This window comes from Bos javanicus, chromosome 9 (genome assembly GCF_032452875.1).
Source record: "Bos javanicus breed banteng chromosome 9, ARS-OSU_banteng_1.0, whole genome shotgun sequence".
NCBI classification, from domain to species: Eukaryota; Metazoa; Chordata; class Mammalia; order Artiodactyla; family Bovidae; genus Bos; species Bos javanicus.
The window spans coordinates 12,127,641-12,137,079 of record NC_083876.1 but is presented as its reverse complement, the minus strand read 5'-3'; the positions used below and the strand labels follow the sequence as shown (position 1 = coordinate 12,137,079).

The 9,439-nt window shown below is 40.7% G+C and overlaps 1 protein-coding gene across 3 annotated transcripts in view; it reads right to left on the bottom strand.

Annotated features, from left to right (window-relative positions):
- KCNQ5 (potassium voltage-gated channel subfamily Q member 5) overlaps nt 1-9,439 on the bottom strand; it is a 626,701-nt gene that overhangs the window by 572,252 nt on the left and 45,010 nt on the right. The window lies entirely within an intron of this gene.

Below are 9,439 nucleotides of genomic sequence, written 5' to 3'. Positions count from 1 at the left end.
ATAAACATGTGTTCACTGTCATTATCTTTTCTCTCAAGAAAACAAAACTCAGGAACACAAAGGTATGTGGCTTGGCCCTAAGGTTCAAGACCAGCTGAGTAATCCCAGTTACTGGGATTTTATCTAAATGCTGGTAACGAAACTATGAGAAACCGTATTCTGACAATAAACAAATCTTAAGTCTCAACACAGCTCTGCAAGCCCTCACTGTGGATTCCGCCTGAATCTCAACAGCATCCCTCCTCCTCTTGGAAACTGACTCACTCAGCTTTCTCAGCATAAACACGGTCCACTCGTAGGGGCTGAAAGCTGTGTCCCCCTAAAACTCATCTGTTGAAGCCCCAGTCCCAAGTGAGACTATTTGCAGACAGGGTCTTTACAAAGGGAAATAAAAGCTAAGACAGATTTCAGAGCCCAGAATTAGGTGCTAGTGTAACAAATACCAAAATATGTGGAAGCAGCTTTGGACCTGGGTGACAGGTAGCAGCTAGAATAATTCTGGGGTGCAGGCCAGAGAAGTTCATGATGGCCATCAGTGGATCACTGGTACAACTACGCGTGCAATGGCAATTCTGGTGGAGGCTCAGGAAGATAAGAGAAGAGTTAGAAGGAAAGCTTTCTTCTTAAAGTGAAAGTGTTAGTCTCTCAGTTGTGTCCAGCTCTTTGCAATCCCATGGACTGTAGGTCCCAGGTCCTCTGTACATGGGATTCTCCAGGCAAGAATACTGGAGTGGGTTGCCATTCCCTTCTTCAGGGGATCTTCCTGACCCAAGGATTGAATCTGGGTCACCTGCATTATAGGCAGATTTTTTTTTTTTTTTTTTTTTTTTACCATCTGAGCCACCAGGGAAGCCCTTTCATCTTCTTAGGGGATACATAAATCATCAAGAACAGAATGTTGGCAGAAATATGGAAGTTAAAGGCCACTTCGTTGGGGGCTCAGACAGAAATGAGGTACAGGTTATTGGAAACTGGGGAAACAGTGCCCTTGTTATAAAGTGGCAAAGAACACGTGAAGCTATGGTCTAGTGTTTTGTGAAAAGGTAGAAATTGTAATTGATGAGGCTAGATATTCAGTAGAAGAAATTTCTAAGAAAAGAAGGTGTGGCTTGGATCCTTCTGACTGCTTATAACAAAATGTGAGAGGAGAGAGAAACCAAAGAAAGAACTGTTAGGCAAAAAGGAAGATTTGGAAGTTGGGAAAATTCACAGCCTCTCCAAGGAAACACTTGAGATGTGGCAGCGTTAGTGTATCTATCAGAGAGAGGTAGGTTTCCAGCTGGAGAGGAATTTTGCCTCAGGATGAACCATGCTTCGACTCTTACCCATGTCTGACTCAGGTGATTCACAGATGGGACTTTGGATTTCAGACTTTAGAGTTGGTTCTGGTCCAGGTGAAGACTTTTGAGACTGTCGGGATGGAATGATTATATTTCGTATGAGAGAAAGACATGAACTTTGGGTATCTAGGGGTGGAATGTTATGGATTGAATGTCTGTGTCCCTCAAAGTCATAAATTGACGCCCCAGCTCTCAATGTGATCGTATCTGAGGTCTGGGCCTCTGCGGAGGTAATAAAGTTACCTTTAACTAGGTAGTAGTCATAGGATACAGCCTTGACTTGACAGGATTAATGTCTTTATGTGCTACAGGCTAAGTAGCTTCAGTCATGTCCAACTCTTTGCAACCCCATGGACTGTAGCCCACCAAGCTCCTCTGTCCATGTGATTCTCTAGGCAAGAAGACTGGAGTAGGTTGCCACTTCCTTCTCCAGGGGATCTTCCCAACTCCGGGACTGAACCCACATCTCTTACCTCTCCTGCATTGGCAGGCGGGTTCTTCACCACTGGCGCCACCTGGGAAGCCCACTGCAGGACTATTCACAATAGCCAATCCATGGGAGCAACCTAAATGTACTCGACAGGGGAAGGGACAAAGACGATGTGGTATATACACACAATGGAATACTACTCAGCCATAAAAAGACCAACATAATGTCATCTGCAGCAACATGGATGAACCTAGAGATTGTCACACTGTGTACCAGTAAGCCCGACAAAAAGGCCGGGACTCTGATCGACAGGCACCTGATCTGGGACTTCCAGTCCCCAGAACTGTGAGAAAATTCATTTGTATGGTTTCATCCATCCAGCCTATGGGATTTCCAAGCTGATGAAGACAGTCACAAACCTCAAAGTAATGCAAGGCACATTCCCTGCTTCCATAAATGGGATTTTAATATGTCCCATTACCATCCTTTTGGGAAACATGACACAGATATCTTATTACTGGTGATGTTAGTATTCACCATTTGGTTAAAGTGGTATCTTCTGGGTTTCTCCACTATAAAGTGACTATGTTTTCCCTCATAATTGATAATTACCTTGTGCGTGGGGGGAGTACATTGACACTATGCAAAAATCCTGCTTTTCCTCCAAATTTCATCTAATCCATTTAGCATCCGCCAGCAGACCTTGCTGGAAACAATTGTTTTTGTAGTGCATACCTAGTAGTGGGGTTTCCCTAGTGGTTCAGACGGTAAAGAATCCACCTGCAATGCAGGAGACAGAGGTTTGATCCTTGGGTCGGGACGATCCTCTGGAGAAGAGAATGGCAACCCACTCCAGTATTCTTGCCTAGAGAATTCCACAGACAGAGGAGCCCATGGGGTTGCAAAGAGTCGGACAGGACTGAGCAACTAACACTCACTCACTCACCTAGTGGCGATTTAAAATTTTCTTTCTTTTTTTGATCTGTCAGTTTTCAAGACAAACTGATAACTGTATTCCTCTGCAGAGGCACAAAAGACCTGAGTTTTCTACATATGGAGGTGACAGGTGGAGTCAGATGGTGTCTAGGAGGTCAACACAAGTCCAACAGGTGCTTATGGGCATCCACGTCCAGAGCAGAGACAGACACCAGGCACAAGTAGCTTCTGTGGCTGCCTTAATTTTATCAATGAAGTCCATCACACCCCTTCTCACTTCATTTCATGGTGTGATTCCATTTTGGGGCTGAGTAGCCTGAAGCTTACCTGGAGAAGGCAATGGCAACCCACTCCAGTACTCTTGCCTGGAAAATCCCATGGACCGAGGTGCCTGGTAGGCTACAGTCCATGGGGTCACTAAGAGTCAGGCATGACTAAGTGACTTCACTTTCACTTTTCACTTTCATGCATTGGAGAAGGAAATGGCAACCCACTCCAGTGTTCTTGCCTGGAGAATCCCAGGGACAGAGGAGCCTAGCGGGCTGCCGTCTATGGGGTCACACAGAGTCGGATATGACTGAAGCGACTTAGCAGCAGCAGCAGCAGCAGCCTGAAGCTTTGTTGTAAATGCAACTGAAAATAGGTGGTAGGGAAATGGGAGAAAAGACATCAGACATCTTTCTCAACAGAAGCTGTTTCTTCTTTAAAGAAAAAAACAAAAAAAAAACAAAAAAAGTATTTCATTCATTTCTTAATGAGTATTTGCTAATGTTACAGTAACTCACATATTTTTCAAGTTGTAATAGTTTATTTGGTGATTGATCTCAGTCAATATTTTAGGAATATTCATCTCACTGTATCTGGAAAAGGCAATGGCACCCCACTCCAGTACTCTTGCCTGGAAAATCCCATGGACAGAAGAGCCTGGTAGGCTGCAGTCCATGGGGTCGCTAGGAGTCAGACACAACTGAACGACTTCACTTTCACTTTTCACTTTCATGCATTGGAGAAGGAAATGGCAACCCACTCCAGTGTTCTTGCCTGGAGAATCCCAGGGACAGGGGAGCCTGATGGGCTGCCTACTATGGGGTCGCACAGAGTTGGACACGACTGAAGCGACTTAGCAGCAGCAGCATCTCACTGTATCAATGAATAATGTAATACAATATTGTGGAAGATGAAAACAGTAACCTAAAAATTATACATTTCATTCACCATTATATTAAACTTTACCTTATACTTTTTAAAATGGATTTTCTGCCACTTTATTGTTAATTTTACAATAATGCACTTTAACAGTTTTAAGCATAAATGTTCATAATAAAATAATTATAAGGAAGTTATTACAGTTAATTATTAAAATGTATCTCAAATTTTCATGTTAACAATAAAACTATATTTCAGATCACTTTCTAGTATATTTGAAAATATATAGAATCTTCAAATACACATGTATAATATTAGTAGTTTATTATGTGAAAAAAGATAAATAATTTTAAAGGCATAAATAAGATTTAAACTTATGTATCTGAATTGATTCAAAATAGTAAATCACTTACCAACCTGTCAATGTTTGTGAAAAATATTAAATTTTCCTTTATTTTTAAATGATTCTACATTATGACACTGACACTCATGATTTGATGATATCAAGAACTTAGGATAAGGTTTGGCTTCCCCACAAATAAATAAGTTAATTTATTTCATTTGTTATATTCTTTCTATAAACTGCTCAAATGAACAAATATAAGTTTAGAGTTGGAATTTCATTAAGGACCTTTATATCATGACATAAGCCTCCATTTCTTTTTTCTTTATTATTATTAGCTTGTGAAAAATGAATGAAATTTAATTTTACATTTTCAAGTGTAGAAATAATCTTATCAAATCCTTGAAGATTCCCATGCATATAAGGAGCAATCATATCGGAAGCTGTAAAATTGTTCTTATTGTATTCCTATGCCTGAATTCATTTACAGAATTCCTAGTTTGGAATTGTTTCCTTTAATTTTGATTACGGAAGCAAAGATAAGTCAGTAGAGCCAACAGGAGTGAGGAACGTGGGTGATGGGTTAGGGGTTCATTCATGATGAGAAGTCAAATGATAACTGAAATCCTTTTGTGATTCACTGAGTGACTAAGGCCATTCTGTTTTAGGTTGAAAACAGCCCCCGAAATGTAATCCCCCAACGGTGTGGCCTCCGGGAGATGTCACCCCGGCATCACGGGGTGTGGGTGCATAACCACTGGCACAGAACATACCCTCTCACAAACAGCTCGTGATACTTTGCACCCGTGAGGGGAAACAAGGGAAAATCTGCAACTGTGGGCTTTCCATGAAAAATACAGTGACATGGAAAAAAATACACACACACACACACACACACACAGATCCACACAGTGACACGGAAAGGAAGAAAGTCGACTGACTGCTTTGGGCAGTTACCCTGCTTCCAAAGACCTCAGAGGAGCCCTGATTCTGAAAATGGATTCTTACGTAACAGCTGATCTACAATGTGAATAATACACACTGAGCTAATTACAGGCTTAGAGAAATTCTACTGATTCTCTTCCCAGAAACACACGGCAATTCTTGAGGGGATCTAAATGACGACAACAGAGCTTGAGACTCTGGTAATTTGTAAACATCACACCACAAAAATGAACTTTGTCCCCAAATTACAATCTTACAATAAAATATTTTAATGGTTGCAATAGGTAATATATGAATACTATCTAATATATCTACAAAAGGTAATATATGTAATACAGAATACATGCAATAGGTGAAAAGGGGAACATTTTTCATTTATAGGCAAGACTTCACTGTATATTTTAAAAGACTCTGTCTTATTCTCAAAAACAAAATGCTTATATCCTAAAATATATTTCTATGTAGTAAAGGACAGTTCGTCAACCTATCTAATAAAATTTCTATGTAGATAACCACTTAATGTTTTTAGCATTCTGGGGAGATTTGTGAGATTATTGACAAACAGACTAAACAGAAATAGTGACAGTAATATTTGTATATTGTCACCTTGCTTATTTAACTTCTATGCAGAGTACATCATGAGAAATGCTGCCTGGATGAAGCACAAGCTGGAATCAAGATTGCCGGGAGAAATATCAATAACCTCAGGTATGCAGATGACACCACACTTAGGGTAGAAAGTGAAGAAGAACTAAAGAGCCTCTTGATGAAAGTGAAAGAGGAGAGTGAAAAAGTAGACTAAAAACTCAACATTCAAAAAACTAAGATCATGGCATCCGGTCCCATCACTTTATGGCAAATAAGTGGGGAAATAATGGAAACAGTGACAGACTTTACTTTTTTGGGCTCCAAAATCACTGTAGATGGTGACTGCAGCCATGAAATTAAAAGATACTTGCTCCTTGGAAGAAAAGCTATGTCCAACCTGGATAGCATATTAAAGAGCAGAGACATTACTTTGCCAACAGAGGTGCATCCAATCAAAGCTATGGATTTTCCAGTAGTCATGTATGGATGTGAGAGTTGGACTATAAAGAAAGCTGAGTGCCGAAGAATTGATGCTTTTGAACTGTGGTGTTGAGAAGACTCTTGAGAGTCCGTTGGACTACAAGGAGATCCAACCAGTCCATCCTAAAAGAAATCAGTCCTGAATATTCATTGGAAGAACTGATGCTGAAACTGAAACTCCAATACTTTGGCCACCTGATGCAAAGAACCGACTCACTGGAAAAGACTCTGATGCTGGTAAAGATTGAAGGTGGGAGGAGAAGGGGAAGACAAAGGATGAGATGGTTGGATGGTATCACAGACTTGATGGACATGAGTTTAAGCTAGTTCTGAGTGCTGGTGATGGACAGGGAGGCCTGGCATGCTGCAGTCCAAGGGGTCACAAAGAGTTGGACATGACTAAGCGACTGAACTGAACGGAACTGAACTGAGAGATAAGATAACATCATTCCACAGATCACAGAGCTTATTTCTTAGTGTTTCTTCACACGGAACTACAGTTACATTAAAGAACTACATAGAATTTATCACAGGACCATAAGGTGGATCCACAGACAGATCTTCCTTTGAGAAAAAAAGGATGTGAAATTATAAATATACAACTGAGAAATTAAATTCAGAACCTTGCAAGGGACTGGTGAGTAAGGGACTCTGAAAATTAAGGTTCATTATCTTTGTGATAAATTTGCCTCTCTCTCTTATATACATATGTCTTTGGAAAATGTTAACATTTTGTCTTTTTTTCCCATATCAGAAGTGTTCTTCCATGAACCTTAGGGTGTCCAGTATCAAACCAACATATATTTGGTTCTTTTGTGTCAGCTCCATATAAGCCAACACAGGACAAGTGTAACGTTATTTGCCACGTCCTTTGCCTTATCGGACCAATCCCCCATCGCCTGCCTCCCTGATGTCGGGGACAGTGACGACGCACAAGGCTTTGTTCTCATCCCACTTTGGGGTGTGATGATGTAAGGCTGACCTCCAATGAGGTTGCTCTTAGATCTTGTGAAACCAGAGAAGTTCCAAGGAGTGAATTCTAGAGAAACTGCACCACTTCTGTGGGTACTGGGGGGCCCTCCAAGGACCTCAGTGTAGGAGGAGGAGGAGATTCAGGGCCATTTTGCAGGGAGGATGACGGGAGAGTGGGGCTTGATCTAAAGTCAGCAAAGTGTATGGTCCTGAAGGGGCTACGGATGAGGGGACAGCCCAGGAGGGTGGACACTCTGGAATGGGAAACGGGAGGACAGGGGCAGAGGGTGGGAGAGGGTTCAGATGAGCCTCAGCAGAACAAGGAATATTTTGAAACCCCTGACCTGAGAGGATGGCCCTCCAGAAGCATATCACACTTAATACCAAGTACGATTATAATCGCTGTAGTCACTAAGCATAATCAAGGTCTTCACATCTTTTGACAAAACCTAATGAAATGAAACATGAAGCCGCCTTGAAAACATGGTTGTTTTAACAATCAGGCCACTCAACTGTACCTGCTTGAGTTCCCAGAAAGAAGATCTTTAAAATAGTTGATCTTGATAGATTTTTAAAAGAGCAACATGAAAACTCACCACTATTACCCTCTGTGCTTCTATAAGTTTGGAGAAACTTTGGCAACGATTCTAGATCATCACATTTATAAATTTTAGCTGTCAAAGCAGCCTTGTTTATTTTTCTTACACCAATCTTTAGGATGGTTTAAACAAAACAGTAACAATAAAAAGGCAATCTCCTAAAAGGAAGAAGAGTGAGCCAAAACACTGTATTTGCTAAATGACACCACGAGCCCTTGCTAGGGTAAGAGAAAAATATCCTGTTAGGCACATAAAACCCTCTTTTCCCAGGAGGTAACCTGAGTTTTTGATCACTCGCTTGTTTCAGAGTGATTATTTGTGAACATTACTTAATTTTTAATTTCTTTTTTGTCTCTCATGGGCTTTGTGTAATGTTATCTACCTGGTAGCTGCTCCACACCTGCCTTTCAATAAATAAAAACATTCCAGACAAAAGTTATTTATGTCACCACATCACCACCATCCTTCTTGAATGGCTAAAAAGAACAAAATAGAAGTTAAATACAGGTACATTTCTACACAGGGAAAGGACAAGATTTCATAGACTTTTCCTCTCATTCCTAGAATATAAGTGCCCATTTTTTCATGGGGAACACTTTTAATCTAAAAAAGACTAAGCAGTAATTGTGAGTAAAGCAAATGAGTTGATTGGTTATAACTCTTATCAAATGCACACAAGGCTCGGGACACAAATGTGCTAAAGAGAGAAGTAATGACAAATATTGCTTTCCAAATAGGAGAGAAATAGGAAGAAAGATATGAATGTGGCCCTTCTATGGAGTTAGCTACTCTGATGTGATGGATGCAAAAAAACACAGAATATAGGGGTAGCCCAGTCTTCATCTCAGTAAGCTTATTCTAGCCCATGATGAGATTCGATAAATCCAGAAAAAAAATAGGAGGTGTATGTCAGGAAGTATGCCACATGTTTTACATATATGAAGCTGTAAAGAGCAGGCTCGAGAAGATTCAATAACTGGACCAAAAAAAAGAAAAGCGAACACAACTAGTTAAGTATCAGGTCCATCTTTAAACCTAAGCCTTTATGTCCCTAAAGCTCATTTGATCACTACACTAGTGACCCAAAATGGTCTGCTGCTGCTGCTGCTGCTAAGTTGCTTCAGTTGTGTCCAACTCTGTGCGACCCCATAGAAGGCAGCCCACCAGGCTCCCCCATCCCTGGGATTCTCCAGGCAAGAACACTGGAGTGGGTTGCCATTTCCTTCTTCAATGCATGAAAGTGAAAAGTAAAAGTGAAGTCGCTCAGTCGTGTCCGACTCTTAGCGACCCCGTGGACTGCAGCCCACAAGGCACCTCCATCCATGGGATTTTCCAGGCAAGAGTACTGGAGTGGGGTGCCATTGTCTTCTTCATTATCAAGCCTACATCAATACAAAAGAGTAAAGTCATATAAATGGGAAATAAATGTAAAAGAACTGATCCCTATGGAAAGAAAAATCATCAATGTGCTTTTAACTATGTTAGGATAATTTGATAATATGATGAATGGTGGGTTAACATATTTTTCCAAGAGTAAATCTCAATTTCAAAATAATTCCTCAAGGCAAGCTTTCACTTTTTATTACTTTGATTCTATAATTCAGCACCAGTGATCATGCTCCATGAGTTGATAAGCCTACATGGTAAGACTAAAGAAAAT